General features: G+C 44.4%; 1 protein-coding gene across 2 annotated transcripts in view; it reads left to right on the top strand.

Annotated features, from left to right (window-relative positions):
- Window positions 1-16,278, top strand: part of VPS13D (vacuolar protein sorting 13 homolog D) — a 2,754,556-nt gene that overhangs the window by 1,694,612 nt on the left and 1,043,666 nt on the right. The window lies entirely within an intron of this gene.

Here is a 16,278-nt window from a genome sequence, read left to right as displayed (position 1 = left end):
CTCGCCAGGAGGCCTCTCCCCATTGCTCGGCCGACCCTCAGGTTTCCCGTCTAACATATACCATACATGACTAGGTTCAGGGTAGCCATTATGTAGCTGGACATCTCAACATGCCAGTGTCCACTGTACACCTTAATATGGCTGCCCCGCAATTACAAAGCCCAGAAAATGGAGTCCAGGGTTTGTAGATGACCTCTGCTGATGCTGTGAAACCCACACACTAAGAACCGTTCACGCTGTCCTCGTAAGGAATGTCCAACCTTAGGGGTGACTTATAGGTTTTAAGTGCAGTGGCCAGGATATAAGGGAAACCTTGTTCCTAAAGTGAAGGGTGCCTGCACCCTCTCACGCAGAGTGCAATGGCAGCTCTGCTGACACAGTTTGCATGGGCTCGCATGGGATGCATAATACATCCTTCAGCCCATGTGGGACCCCTGGTGTACCAATGCCCTGGTTATCTCAGTACTGTATACTACGGTCTTACAATGGCACCCCAGTATGCCAATTGTGGGGTGTACAAAGTACTTACCAGCAAATTTAGAGGAGAGAGCACAGTCACTGATGTCCTGATTAGCAGGATCCCAGTGAACTACAATCAAAACACACTGACACCAGGCACAAAGTGGGGTATCTATGCCAGAAAGATCATACGTTCCTACAGAAAGATCTGGAAAGTCCATCTGCGTTGACATTGTCACTCCCAGGTCCATGTTCCCCCGAAACGTCCATCCCTTGTAAGGGAATGGACCAGCTCAAAAGTTTGGGGTTCTCACCCTTCATCTGTTTTAGCCATACCATGGGTTTATGGTCATTCTGATCAATGAAGTGAGTGCCAAACACTCACTATGGCCTCAGCTTCTTCAAGTCCCAGACCACAGCAACGGCCTCCCTCTCCATATCTGACCAACGTTTCTCTTTGGGGGTCAACCGTCTTCTAATAAAAGCTACTGGTTGATCCTGGCCTTCTTCATTAAGTTGTGATAACACTGCCCCTATTCCTATCTCAGAGGCATCTGTCTGGACAATAAATGGTTTGGAATTGTCAGAACTCTGCAGAATGGGAGATGAGATCATGTTATGTTATGTTATCATTATTTATAAAGCGCGGCAATTACCCGAAGGTGTCCTGGCACTAAACCACTAATTCTCTGAGATCAGGTCAAGCTATCCGGGTTAGTGAGTAAAAAGCCAGGTTTTAAGGCCTCTCCGAAAGGTGAGTAGGTCCGTGGCATTTCTCAAAAAGGGGGAAGCTCATTCCAGGCTTTGGCTGCACATAAAATGCAGCTTCTCCCTCCCCATGTGGATTTTTTAATGAGTGGCACAGTCCCCAGCTTGGCTCCTCCAGAGCGCAGGGTTCTACCCCATGTGTACCATTGCATTTTCTGTTTTAGAAAATCAGGTCCCATCCCGTGGAGCGCCTTAAACACAGTACTCAGAGTTTTAAAGAGCTCTCGATTCTTGATTGGCAGCCAGTGTAATTTCTTTAATTCCTTAGAAATAGATGCATATTTGGGCGTGCCTGTAATCAGCCTTACGGCTGTGTTCTGTAGCATCTGTAATTTATACGCAAAGCATTCCTGAATATTTAAATACAGGCTATTACAGTAGTCAAGTCTGGACAGAATGAGGGCAATGACTACTGTTCGCTGACAGGATATAGGCAAAAAGGGCAGTATTTTCTTAATCATTTTATTTCCCCGAATTTGAGTTTTTCATCGATAATGACTCCTAAGTTCTTCACTTTTCTTACAGGAGCAGGAGGTGACCCCCATGTCTTTAGGCCACCGTCTTGTGTCCAGAAGTTAGGGTCATTACCGAACAAGATGACCTCAGTCTTCTCAAAATTCAATTTTAAGCAATTCCGTGACATCCATTTTCTGATTGCTGCCATGCAATCATGGAACCTGTCTTCAATTCCTAATGTCTGACCAGGCCGTAAAGCCACCACAATTTGCGTATCGTCAGCGTATGAAGTCAGGCTGAAGCCAAATGATCTGATCAGGGTAGCTAGTGAAATAACATAAATTATTAAAAAGAGTAGGACCCCTGGGGTACTCCGAACGGCAGTGAAAAGGGTTTAGAGTTAAAATTGCCCAGTGCCACCATCTGAGATCTGTCGGACAGAAAAGATCTAAGAAGCTCATAGGCTTTGCCCTGGATACCATTCAACACACGTAAGGGGAGAGGGTCAATCGTATCTAAAACTCTCACACCCGAACCCCCTAAGTTATAATTGTACACACAGAGGGGTGGAGTGAAAAACAAAGAAAACCCCTACACATCCCGTAAAACAAAAAATCCTTTGTTTTTGAAAATACTGCCCTCACTCACACACCGAGGTGTGTGACATGCTTCATCATCGGGTCTGCTTACAATACGCCCAGGTGTAGCCACACTCTGGACGGAGCATAGGGGGGGGGTTTAACATAAAAAGACCATACGACAAATGTACAAGACCAAACAACATATATACATATAAATCAAATAGTGATCAGTGGATATCACACTGTGACTGGAATAGGTCCACAACATGTGCAGTTAAAGGGAAAGTGTTTAAAATTGGTTTGGGGATACCAAACAAAAACTTTATTAACAGGTTCCGCAACCAGGATTAAAAGAAAGAAAAGGATAGGTAATGTTTCCAAGAGAAAAGTCAAGATTCTCAAAACAACCCTCCTAATACTGCCTTTGTCAACATGTTTTGACCGACTTACTGTGCCATGGAGGTCACCCCGGTCTTCTTCAGGACATATGTTGCTACCCGTCCCACTATTGGTCACACCGTAATTAGGTCAAAGTACCAATTCACTGATCGCATGGGATTCCAGTTGAATCAACATGTATGGAGGGGATCCCAACAACAAGGGAAACATATGCGAGTTTATTAAGGACGTAAACTCGACATGGCGTCCTGCAGGTAGGTGTCCCAAGAACAAAACTGTTCCGAGGACGACACCTCGTGTAACTGCCTGTCTCTGGATCGCCGCGATTGCCCTGGATACAACACGCAGCCAGACGGTCCATCAGAACATCATGATGGACCCTGTCAAAGGCTGCGAACAGGTCCAACATAATCAGGGAAGCTTTGCCTCCCCTGTCCATAGCCTCCCTAATCTCCTCTGTAGATTTTATCAGTGCGTATTCAGTACTGTGCCCTTCTCTGAACCCAAACTGAGTTGGGTCCACAGCGTTTGTCCCAATTAGAAACGTACTGAGCTGTAAATTTATGGTTTTCTTGACCAATTTTGCTGGTAACAAAAGGCGAGATATGGGTCGGAAGTTGTTTGGTTCCTTTGGGTCCAGATTAGCGTTTTTCAATAGTGGCAGTATCGAGGCCTATTTCCAGGGGCTAGGGAAGTGTCCGACTTCAAACATTGTATTAAACAATGGAGTGAGGACTAAAGCCGCAGGCACATGTGCCTGTTTAATTATTGATACTGGGTAGGGGTCATGGGGGGAGCATGATCGGGCGGAGAGAAGAAGCTTTTCAGTGTCTGTCGTGTACAGGTACTTGAATTTATTAAAGACCATCGGGGAATCAGAAATTGGGTGCTTTCCCTCTGACCGCGTCCTACCTTCCTCAGAATTAAGATGACTGAAGTTTAAAAAGATAGCGTCTACTTTGTTCAGAAAGAACTTGGCAATGTCGTCGCAGAGTTTCTGACTTGCTTCGACTTTTTTCGACTTTTTTCATGGTGGGGGAGGCCAGACTTGAGACAGTTTTAAAGGGTTCTTTCGTAGAGTTATGTGCAGAATTAATTTGTTTTGTGTAGAAGTTTTTCTTTGCTTCAAATAGGATTGTTTGTAGATAGATAGACTTTGTCTATATTTCTGTTTCTCCTCTTCCAACTAATTTTTTCTCCAGATAGCTCAAGAAGCTTACAGGAAAGTTTTTGTTTCCTCAAGTCTTCCGAATACCAGGGGGCTGTGGGGGTAGGTATATCTCGGGCGTATCATTCTAGCTGGAGCTAGTATAAAACAGGCTGACTCTACCCAAGCTGTATAGTGAGTGGCTGCTTCTTCTGGATCAGATGGTAACAGACCGATATAGGCCATATTTACTGCCTGTAGTCTGTGCTTTTAATAGTGTTCCAAGATCTGCTTTGAATCTGAATCTTAGGGCCTTTCTCTGTCATGGGATGGGCATCTAGGAGAATTTCAAATTGAACTCCCATATGATCCGTCCAGGTCAAAGGCAATATGCCTGTAAACTGTAGGTTGGGATGATTTGAAAAAAATACCGTCTAGAGTGTGTCCTGCAAGTACCTGGGGCTTGTCACCTGTTGGATCAGGTCAGCACACCTCATCAGATCTGTGAGGGCTACTGTGTCAGTCCACCAATAATTCTAAATGGTAGTTGAAATCCCCTAGGATAGTAAAGGAGTCTGAACCCATCCCCTCTTCTAGCAGATTCCCAATAGAAGATGTTACGGTGCGTCTAGGTCCTGGAGGTCTATATACCAGGATGCCCTTAAACGTGTGGTGATTTGATCATCGGAAGCTGAAGGCGAGTGCCTCACAGGCCACGTTAGAGGCTATATGAAAGGTAGCTTTAATCGAAACGTGGTATATTATAGCTAGGCCGCCCTTTTTTAGAGGCCTGCTGAGGAGATGACAAAGGTAGCCTGGCAGAGTAGCTTTCATAATGTCAAGACCAGAGCTATCATCTGTCCACGTTTCGGATATGAAGGCGATTTGAATATTCTCCCCTTCTATGCGCGAGGCACATTCAACACTCTGTTTCACCAATGACCTGGCGTTCAATAGAAGACATTTAAACACTGTTATATTGTCAGTAGCCTTTGCTTTCACAACTCCAACCTTAAAAGGTTTGAAAGGCAAGTAGATGAACCTAGGGAGTGTGTGTTACAATTTGGGCATGTGACCAAGAAAGCTGCAGGACTTGAGTCAAACGCGAGACACAAACATCCTTCTTCAGGCCATCAAAGGCCTTTTGACAGCTAACTGTCCAATTGACCTTCTTAGTTATCTTCCTAGAGGTGAGGTCATTTAGGGGAGTCACAGTGGACCCATACCCCTTAACAAATCTGTAATTCCCAGTCACGGCAGAAACATTCTGCTTTCCTACGGAGGGCAGGCCCGTCCTCCGCCTGTCAGCGGCAGAAGTGGCAGTGTGGGGCCACCTCTTTTGGCTCGTCTTCTGGGAGTGTGGGTGTCTGTTGCTTCTGAGACTGATTTGACAACAGTGAACAGTTGCCTTGGAACGTGGCATATTTGGATATTCTACTGTACATTTCTCTTTGCCAACCAGTTTGTTGTGGCCCACAGAATATGTTTTTGCCCTGATCCTTACAGTTGTAGTTGTGACTGACTTTTTTTTGCTTTTTAGGTTTTAGTTGGGGTTGTTGTTTGGGCCTGTTGTTGTTGCTGGGATCTGTCCTCTTTGTTAGTGCTTGGTCGTGAGGGCTCTTCCTCCCTTTTAATGTGTGCAGGCAGGCAGGATGGCGGCATCGTTACGGAAAGGATCACTGAGCCTAAGCTAATGCGAAAGCAGGCCAACCAACAAAAAAACGAACTAATATCAATCGGTAACAGCACAGCATTGAACAAGCTACTAGAAATCGATAAAGAACGGCTACCACCGTCATAGGTACCCGAAACTCTAACAGCGGACAACCATCAAACGCAACAAGGCAGGGCAAGCCAAAAAAGTCACACAAAAACCCTGCCATCACAAAGTCAATAAAAGTGGCAGAAAAAAACAGCCACAAACCAGGAACCATTAGCGAAAAGCACTGAACAACAAACCGAAACGACGCTCCACCAGTCCCGCGCCCAAAGACAAGTCAGAGCAGTGGCCACACCTAGCGCCAAAAGGCACCAACAAGAGATACGAACTCCTGCAAAAGAAAAGAGGGCTTAAAACAAACATAATGGTAGGAAGTGAAGGAAAACCCACTCAGCAACAGAAGAAAACAAAACTAGAAAGCCAACCGGAGTCTCCTTTTCAACAAAAACAGACATTGGCAGCACGCTAGACAGCATACTGAAAAAGCTAGTGGAAGTCCATGACCTATCAAAATCAACAAAAAACACCACGGATGCCATTCAACTTGAGCTGACAGCTATCAGAGGAGACATACACTCAACAAACAACAGGGTGGACACGGTAGAACAAAGAGTCAGCGATATAGAAGACAGATCCCAGCTCACAGGCAAGGCAATGAGCACTAGAGCCAAAGCTACAGCAAACCTGAGGAAACAGGCATCGGACTTCGAAGATCGGCAAAGAAAGGGCAACATCAGAATCCTAGGAATTCCGGAAGGAAAAGAAGACAGAGCTGGCTCCTGCGTAGCCATTCTACAAGAGCTCATTCCCAAGCTGACCAACATCAAGTTTGAAAACCCCTTCGAACTAGACAAGCCCTACAGAGTTCCGGCATTCAAACAAACCAACAGAACGAACCCAAGACCAATAAAATGCCAACCACTACGCTATCACCACACAGAAGCCATCTTCGGGTTCGCAAGGAAAACACTGAACCTACAATGGGAAGGCCACAAGATAATACTCACATAAGACTACTCGAAGGCCACAGTAGACATCAGGAAAGGCGTTCTTGCCCAAAGGGACAACCTAAGGAAACAAAATATCCTATTTTCCTTCACCGGACCAGCCAGATTCAAGATTATATCCCAATAACTTTTGAAGACCCGACTGAACTAGCCCGCTACCTAGCTGGTCCCGACACACAACAAATGGAGACTACAAGCTTGTCAAGTAAAAGAAGCATCTCACCAGACCCCACAAGTGACTGAGCTGAATCAGTTGAAAGCCTCAACGAGAAAATACCCACAGTCTTATTGAATGCAAAAACAATCTACCTCAAGCTACCAAGGACAATAACAGCGATAAAAACAGCGCATCTACCTCAAGAAAGAAAGTGATCCGAAGAGCAGCCCTGCGCCATAGACACTGATATATCCTTTAACGCTAAAATAAAGCTAGACTGTTTCAATTATCAGACATTTACGAATGACAGAACCATCCCAGGAGAGTAGGGGAGTGGGAGGGACCTTGCTGTCACACGTCCACAGTACGAAGCACAAGTAGGAGGGGGTGGGAGGGAGGGGAGGGAGGGGAAGAGGAGGAAGCAAAGGGAGGAGTCCAGTCATAAATGTTTGTCGCGTTCGTCTTGTCCCATCTGCACGTCACGTATATATGTATGTCTATGTCTATGTCACCGTCCGTCTCAACCATCAGAAAGGTTGAACAGATCAGAAGCAGCATCCCAAAGTTCAGCTGGTTTCCACGAGGGTACAGGCAGGACATGAGCCCCAGGAAGACACGTTATATGGTTTGCAACCACACAACGAAACTCCTGAATAAAAAGACACTGGTACAGTCTGACCTAAAAATAGTATCCCTTAATGTCAAAGGCCTTAACCATCCTATCAAGAGAAGGAAAGTGCCTGACTATCTAGCTAAGACGAAAAGTGATATTATCCTACTGCAAGAAACAAAACTATCTGAAGATGATGTGAAAAAATTAAAAGCAAGATGGATAGGCCAAACAGCCTGCTCACCAGCAGTAGGCAAGAAAAGAGGGGTCATAACCATAATAAGGAACAACTCAAACATAACAATAGATAGCGTGCAGCATGACACCGAAGGTAGGCCACTACTCACACGACTAAAGAGAGGGACAGAAACAATCCTGGTAGCAAACATATACGCATCAACTCCTTGGAGTCTTAGGGGGAACTAAGGTACAGGCCGCCCCCCACTCAAAATGTACCAACACAGACAAGGCCTGTCCCACAAGACACTTCTATTTATCAATTAAGCTGCAGGATCTATATTGGTGTGTGCATGACCTTGTCACTATCCTTTTCCTTGTTGTATCAAGGCTCTTTAGTTCCTGTGCAAGTGTCACTCTTTGTCTCAGTATAAACAGGGTAAGGTAAAAACTGCCAAGACACCATCACCCATACACACAAAAAATTGTGGAGAAAGAGAGTGAGCACCTCACGGTAGAACCACCAATGGGGTTATCTGGCTAGCAAATGCCAGTGTACCCACTTCTCATCATCGGTTGCTCACTCTCAAGAAAGTGGAAAGAAAAAGACGGACACTTAGAAGGAAAGGACAAACAACATGCACTAATCCTTTTCCTCCTAAACAGACAGACAATGCTCAGTTCCGTGCCCCAGCGACTATTGAATCCCAATCGCTGTTTAAGTGTACATAATCACCATTAACCCCTGTGAGAAAAAGAAAAAGTGAATCTCACACATTAAATTTGCAGAACTCACTGACCACTCCTGTTTTTATTCTGGGTTGTGAGTACTCCAAATTAAAACAACTCACACTGAGCCAAGTTTCATGTGAGTCTAAATTGCCAACATGTTTCGTTGCTGTGCTTTGAGCAACTTCATCAGGGCAAATAGGGGTTCGACGCTTTTAAATCCCACTTATATCTGGTTTAAACCTGAGGGTTGCATATCAACTGCATACCTGCTACCTTACTCAGGTGGATATCCGTGTCGTCAAGATCACGTATCCTAATCGAAACCCGCCACAGGTCAAGGTTTCCCAGCCGGTAACTACACGCTCCGTCACTCAGCCACTATTTGCCCTGATGAAGTTGCTTAAAGCACAGCCACCAGCAGACAGCAGTTTGCACTATCCAGTGCGTGCTCCCGATGGCCCAATGCACTCCCGGTGTCAGCAGCCCCCTGGGACTTCCAAAGATGCTCCGGTGATACGGTAAGCGAAGCGGGACCCGGTAGACACAGTTAAAATGATGATTACGCCCATTGCAAACTACATGGCAGGTATGCTACCCATAGCGCTCACTGACGATTTCCATAGAAAAATTGATAAATTGCTAAAAAATTCATATGGAGAGACAGGAAACCAAGACTAGCCCTAAAAAAGCTCAGACTAGAGAAGAAGATGGGAGGGCTCAACATAGCAGACCTGAGAACTTTCCATACAGCCTACATAGCCAGACAAGGAATACACTGGGTCCTCCTAGCCAGAAATACAAACCAACATGGCTCTCTATTGAAAGAGCCATACCAATCAACACCGAACCCCTAACTCTCCTCACCACCAACAAACACGCACAACTAGCCAACCCTATCTTCAAAATCACAAGGCAAGCATTGCTTGAAGTAGACCAAAAACTAGAACGCAGCATCAAAAAGTCACAATGGGAAGCACTATGGGCGAACCCAAACATTAAATACAGAGGGAAACCCCTAGAAATAGAATTTTGGCAACAGTTAGGCTTCTCATACCCAGCACAATTAGAGGTAGAAGGATACCCACATACCTTCAACAACCTGAAAGCCCAATACACACTACCCGAGAGTGAACTATATAACTACCTAGCCATAAAAACAGCAGTAACAAAGTCGAACCTAGCCAAACACAGACCCTCGATCTTCCACTACATGGACACAATAAATGCAAGTGGTCACCAGGTGGCACACCTGTACAAACTCCTTCGCCCCACCTCCACCAAACTCAACGCCAAAGCCACCAAGTACTGGGAACAGCAACTAGGCACCAAACTTGAAGGGAAAGAACTAGAAACCTTCTGGGCAGCCCCTTCAAAAAACATAGTATCGCCGGTGCTGGCACAGACGAAATTCTGGCTACTACACCAAGCATACTGGACACCAGCGCGTCTAGCATCGATGGGGCTCAAAGAGAACGGCAGATGCTGGAACTGCGATACAGAGAAGGGTGTCCTTGCACGCCTACTATAAAACTACAGCAAAATTGATAAATTCTGGGGGAAAGTAACTGATTTCATCAGCCAAACATTAGGATGCACACTTGACCGAAAGTTTGCCACAACAACTACCGGCCATATCACAACAGACGTTGCCACCCAACACGACAGACTCCTCCTAGACTTCCTCCTGACTAAAGCAGTCAAAATGATCCTAACCAAATGGAAAAACACCTCCAAAGTCACATTTAAAGGTTGGTTGAACTGGATAACATTCCTCAGGGGAGCAGACAACACCGCACTCAGACACACACCATGGAAAAACCCAAACAGGAAAATGTTGGAGAAACTAGAAGCATACCTAAACGCATACAAGCCGCCATGAAAACCAAAGTATAACCCGTTCCAAAGGAAAGAGACCCCAACCTGACCGATCGACCGGACAACAAGACCCATCCGTCAAGTATATGTTCTATGTTTATATGTTAGTTTTATGTTCCAACGATGAAGAAAACGAACGTAACAACGGAAGCTCTAAAAAGGGATAAAAAACGGGGGGGAAAATATAAGTTGACCCGCAGCAAATGATGTCAATGCCTACAAACACTTAACTGTAGTATGTCATGTGCGATGTTTATTGTTGATTTCTGTAACATGTAAATACCAATAAATTTAAAAAAATATATATACAAAATTGAAACTACAACTAACTCTGCCACTCTAAAGATCCCAGCTGCCTATGCTGCTATTAAGCTGGGAGGAACAGTAATGAAATTGGTCCGAAATGTGCTGGGGACAAACCAGTGATTGAAAGACTGCTTTTCAAAAGATGACAAATCTGTGAAAATATTTGTACAGAAGAGAAAGAGATTACTTCCATTTGTTATTATTATTTCTGAGAGTTGCATTGTCATTCTCTTCGGTGTCTAGTATCATTTATGGTTTCTGTAGAACAGACTTCTCTTCCAGGGGATACTCATCAATAGTCATAAGCACTGAATAAACCCTTTCCACGTGGGGGACCCTGGAGCATATACAAAAATACATATATATGTGTATGTTTAGCTAAAACAAGTACGGCGTACCCTCAAGCATACATATATACAGGTATACATATTTATAAACATGCAGCCTACCATAACTGAAACAGGCTAAAATGTCAGTATCAATTGGGTTTTTCATTGACTGAATAGAGTTTCATATATAATTTCTGTAACAGAGAACATGGATTACATTAATGTTCCAACTCATCCCTTTATTTTCAGAGAAAAAGATAAGTAATAGTAGGCAAATAGACTTTAGGCTGCATATATGGAGAAAAAAAATCACAGTTACAAAAACAGGCACCTGCCTTTTAGAATTCCCAGAACCTCAAAACCGGGCCTTTAAGACCTCCAGAAGCCCTCTGCTCCCATCATGTCAGCTCTTTTTCCTGGCTCCTGTGAGAATCCTGGGGCATTGAGGTCGTCAATTTTTTATATTCTGGTCAGAAATTGGCTAATTCAACTTTTTTCCTCTTTTACTCAACGTTTTTTGACTACCTGCTCTCTTTCAAGTGTTTTCTGACACGTTTGGTAATCTTTTCTGTCAGAATTGCCAGCTTTGTTTAACAAATTTCCTTCCCTGGGGAAAGTAAATATCAAAATCAGACCCACACTCTGTTTGTATTGTGTGCTTGCCATCCTCGCACAATCCAGAGAAGTGTTACTATTGCCAACAGTTTTCTAGAAGGTCACTTTGGGACAGAGAGAAGATTAAGCTGCATGCCTTGCTGGAAAGAGGAAAATGACCTTCAAAAAGTGGCCTTACAAGCACTCCTGCTTTTAAAGAGCCCTCCTCTCAAGAAATACACAGATCTGAGAAAAAAAAGGTGTTGTTCTGCTTCTCCAGCTTCAAGAAAGAGGCAGATTCCTGATTGTTCACCTACAGCGTTGAGATCGATGTCGGAAAAACAGGCAAGGCACATTACAACTTCGAGGGACAGATCGACGTTGAATTGGTTAGAGCCTCTGTCGCCAAAACGCAAGTCTATGTCGAGGCATATTACTTTTGGTGCAAAGTATGTTGGTCCTGGAAAATCGAAGCCGACATCGAACATAACACCCGCCAAAGTCGAGACACCGGTCAGCGTCCAGATCTCTGCCGCTGTCACAGTTGGCACGGTCAGCATCGAGAGGGTCGACGTCGAGGACCCCGTCGCAGTCACACAGGCGAGAGATCTCACCAGAGAAGCGGTCAATGTCAAGAGTGGCACAATCTGTGTCGCCCGCAGCAGTTCAATGTCGAGAGAAGAAAATCCGACGGCGGCTACAGGAGAAGTGCTTGCAAGACCGAGATCAACGTCGAAGGTCCATACGGTCGACGTCCAGGGAAGTTTCTTCTTCCCCTGGCATCCATATAGTGCAGATTATTTGTTCCCTACTACTCCTGTCTAAAGCAGCCCAGACGTATCTTCATAGGTAATCTGAGTCTACTCTCTCAGCTCTTTTTTGTGGATCTCTCTCTCAGCCATCAACCTAGAGTCATATTTTGGTGCTGCCAGATTTCTTCAGGCTCTTTAGCATCTGTTCATACACCAAGTTGACACTTTGTCATGGAGTTTTTCTCAATTAGAATTTTTATTTGTGATCTCAACTCTTGTGAGAGTGAGGCTGTACTGGATATGCCAGCATTTTTGCATCCAACATATGAAGGAAATAGCTGCTGCGCCTCTTGATTAGCACCTCTTACATTATATTGTCTCTCTTCCTCTTTCCACATTCCCTTTTCGAATGATTCTTTTCTTTGGAGTGTTCTGCTAAAAAAGCCAATCACCAAATTCTGTAAATGGTCACACAGATTTCCTGCAGTAGGTATATTTTGACAGGTAACAGGGACCATTCTGACGTCCTTAAAAGTAAGCTCATGTTGGACTATAGGACAGCGCTAGTGGGTGTTCAACCAACTTCTGTAACTCGGATATTGTGAGTAACGTGTCTCTTTTCAGGGTTTTCATAATATGGGAGCCTAAAAGCCCAACATTTCAACTGTATTAAATTTGGCTCCAATTTATGCTTGGCTTGAGGATTCCTTTCACTTTGCAATCAGAAACCTTCTAACCTCTGGGTGGTTTACCTGTGTCCCTCTCTTATCTTCTTTGAGACTCCCAGTCTGATGTTATTGGACCAACATCATGCTCATCATCCTCCATATGGTGGAACCTGCCAGGAGTGTTGTAGTCATAGTTCTCTTGTTTGGTTGCCGTATGAAGGGCATGCTGTGCAGTCTCTGGGCTGTCATCTTCTCTGCCACACCAGCTTGGGTGCACACAGTGCACAATTGCTTGTATTTATAAAACCATGTGGCTAGAGCCTCCCCGGATCATCCAACCATATCGAATTGGACTGTAGGCATGTCCTCACTAAATGGACAGATAGGCTCACCGTAAAGCATTTTAAATTATCGTTTTAAATCATTTCATTTGTTACATTATCAAGAGTAAATTTAATGAAGTGTAAAACTTTGATGAAGCTGATTGATGCAGGCATAAATAAGGCTTTCTAACTCTTCACTCTATTCTATCTTTTCAGAATTTATTTCTTAATGATGGTGGGCTTAGCTTTCATAATTTCAGAATATAGTAAGCCTTTCATTTTATAGTATGTATTGCATTGATTCTCCATGATCTATCGGCAGCCTTCGATACAATGCCCCATGCCATTCTTTTGCAACACCTAGAAAATATTCGTGTGGGCGGATCAACACCAGCCTGCTTTGCTCTTTTTTTGATGGGCAGAAGCTAGTCTGTTTGGGTAGCCTGGTTTACATCTGATCCCAAACCATTAAAGTTGGGTGTCCCTCACGACTTGGCCCTAAGCCAGACACTATTTAATATATACATGAGTCCCCCAGCAACATTGGTGGAGTCTTTTGGCGTCCAGATTGTCTCCTATGCTAATTACAATCAGCATCTTCTTACCCTGGGCAGGAACGCCTCAATGCCTTTCACGGATTTAAATCATGTCTGACGGTTGTCTTCCATTGGCTATGGTGCAGTGATCTTTAGTGCAATGTCAAAATGTGATACTTTTATTTGGCTTGCGTCCCCCTCCCCCATTGTGGGATGGTGAATGCTGGCCCAGTCATTTTCCAGTCCCACCCGCCCCGGCATATAAAGTGCGTAACTTAAGGGTTAAAGTTCTATAACTTTGCTACTTTTCACCCCCAGGTGGCGGGTGTGGTGGACTTCTGCTTTGGACTTTTAAAATCCTTAAAGAAATTTCTGTATTTGCTGCTGTTGGAGACCCAGAATATATTCATTCATGCTCTCATTACGTCTCGGCTTGATTACTTCAATGCTCCTTACTGGGAACTTCCGGGATACCAGCTGAAGAGAATTCAGCTGGTTTAGCATGCAGCTGCTCGCCTCCTACTGAAGGTTTCCTGAGGGGCTCATATTCAGCATCATCTTAAAGAGCTTCTTTAGTTGCCAGTTAAGGACAGTATACAGTTTAAAGGTCTTCTTTTGTCCCAAACAGCTTTGTATCAGACCAGCTCTGTGTTTCTGGCAAAGAGATTTACTCCATATCATCAGGGGAGAACTCTTTGCTCCTCTGGTGTCATTTTGGAGACGGTTTTGCAAATTAAAAGGAAAGGATGGGGAGGCATCCTTTTTCCTACCTCGCTTCCATGGCCTGGAATGCCTTCCACTTGTATCTACGGACTATAAAAGACAAGCACTGTTGCAAGCGAAACGTGAAAACGTGGCCATTTCTATCACTTTTTCAGTAGGCCAGTCTTTGCTATGATGGGTCATTAGTATGCTTTATAAATTCCTATTATTATTATAGTAAAAGATAATGTCCTTGTTTTAACATCTTGCCTGCTGTGTTGTTGGTCGTGGAGCATAGAGTATCTGATAGACACTTCTACCTATAGATTTGTTACCTTAGAATTACCCCCAGGTGTCAGACTGGATCCGAATATTTTCAAGCAGTACCCCTTGTGTGACGTAGGTAGCATCATCTGCCCCGGAAGTGACATTTGCGATGCATATATAGGCGCCACCTCAGCGCACTGACATGATCTCTTACCTTTCTGCGCCAGATACTGCAGATCCGTAAGGAGCTACCCTTCAGTCACTTTTTGACTGGCTTTCTTTTTTACCCTTTGTTGAAAACATTTTGGGAAAACTTTTGCTGCTGGTGTGACAGGATGTTCTTCAAGACACCGGCTGGTTTCAAACCATATGGGCGCCTGTCCGACCGATGTCTTTGACAGACCCCCACTTGGTCTGTCTGTGGTGCCTTGATACAGACCATGACTCGAAGGCCTGGAAGGATTGTCGCGCCATTCTCCAGAAGGCACTGAGGGAGCATGGAGGGCCTTAGAAACTCACACCAGTGGTCAATCTTTATGGTGCCTCTGCGCTCCTGGTGTGGAAAGTCACGAAAATAAACTGATGTCAGTGAGCCGCGGTGACAACTCTATAGGTACTGTGTATGTCACTTCCAGTGCAGCTGATGCGAAGCCGAACGGTGCCACCTACCGGTGCAGAGGTGTACTTCTCGAGAATTTCTTGATCTAGTCTGCCGCCCGGGGGATAATTCAAAGGTAAGGAATCTGCGGCTAGATAGAATCTCTACCAGACAAAGCGTTACCGAAGGTAAGTAACTTGTTCTTTAACCCCTTAGTGCTGGCCCGTTTCCGCCGCTGTGCGGTAAACAAATGAACGGGGGCGGGCCATGACGAACCCACCGTCATCAGCACACGAGCTTCGTAGTGCATGACGGCTGGGGTTCGTCATCAGCATACAAGGGGTTAGGAAGAAGACATTTTCACTTGTGTAGTTTAATTGAAAAACCAGAACGGGCATTCAGCCTATTGTCTTCAATTGTATTCCTTTAATTACCCCATTTATCTAAGAACTGTTATATAACTAGGTGCCATGATGCTTAGCCGTTTTCCCCACATGGGCATTTGGATCACCCTCTAAATTAAATGTATATTTTAAGTGGCATGGTCTCTTTAAATCAAGATTAAACAACGAAAAGTCCTCTGAAAGTGTGTGTTTGTTCTAATTCTTCGTCAGAAGTGGAGATCAGTAGCTTGTGTAAGTAATCCACACTCATTCCTCTCACCCGTCGCTAACTTAGAACTGATGCGCACATGCATCAAAGTAAAAACCGGTCGCAAACTGGCAGATTCTGAGAATCTGCCCCCTTGCGACCGGTATTTTTGCATTTGGGATGCATCATCCCAAATATAAAAATCGCAATTTAAGGAATCTCTAAATTGTGATTCCTTAAATTGCGATTGCATTTAAGGAATCCCAAATTGAGATACCTTAAATGCAATGCATGAAAGTAAAAAAATTTGCGATTTCACTAATAGGAGTAGCAAATTACCATGAAGTTGAACTTCATGGTAATTTGCAAAAACTTTGAAAAATTCACTTTTGTGCATTTTTCAAAGTTTCGTGTTGCGCACACACATGCCCTTAGGGCATGTGTGTGTGCAACATATGTGCACAGATCAATTTCAGGGGTGCAACAGGGTGTCATTTTGACACCCTTGTACCCTTGAAATTGTA

The sequence above is a fragment of the Lissotriton vulgaris genome, chromosome 5 (genome assembly GCF_964263255.1).
Source record: "Lissotriton vulgaris chromosome 5, aLisVul1.2, whole genome shotgun sequence".
Taxonomy (NCBI): domain Eukaryota; kingdom Metazoa; phylum Chordata; class Amphibia; order Caudata; family Salamandridae; genus Lissotriton; species Lissotriton vulgaris.
Note: the sequence above shows the minus strand (reverse complement) of the source record. Positions and strands in the feature narration are given on the sequence as shown.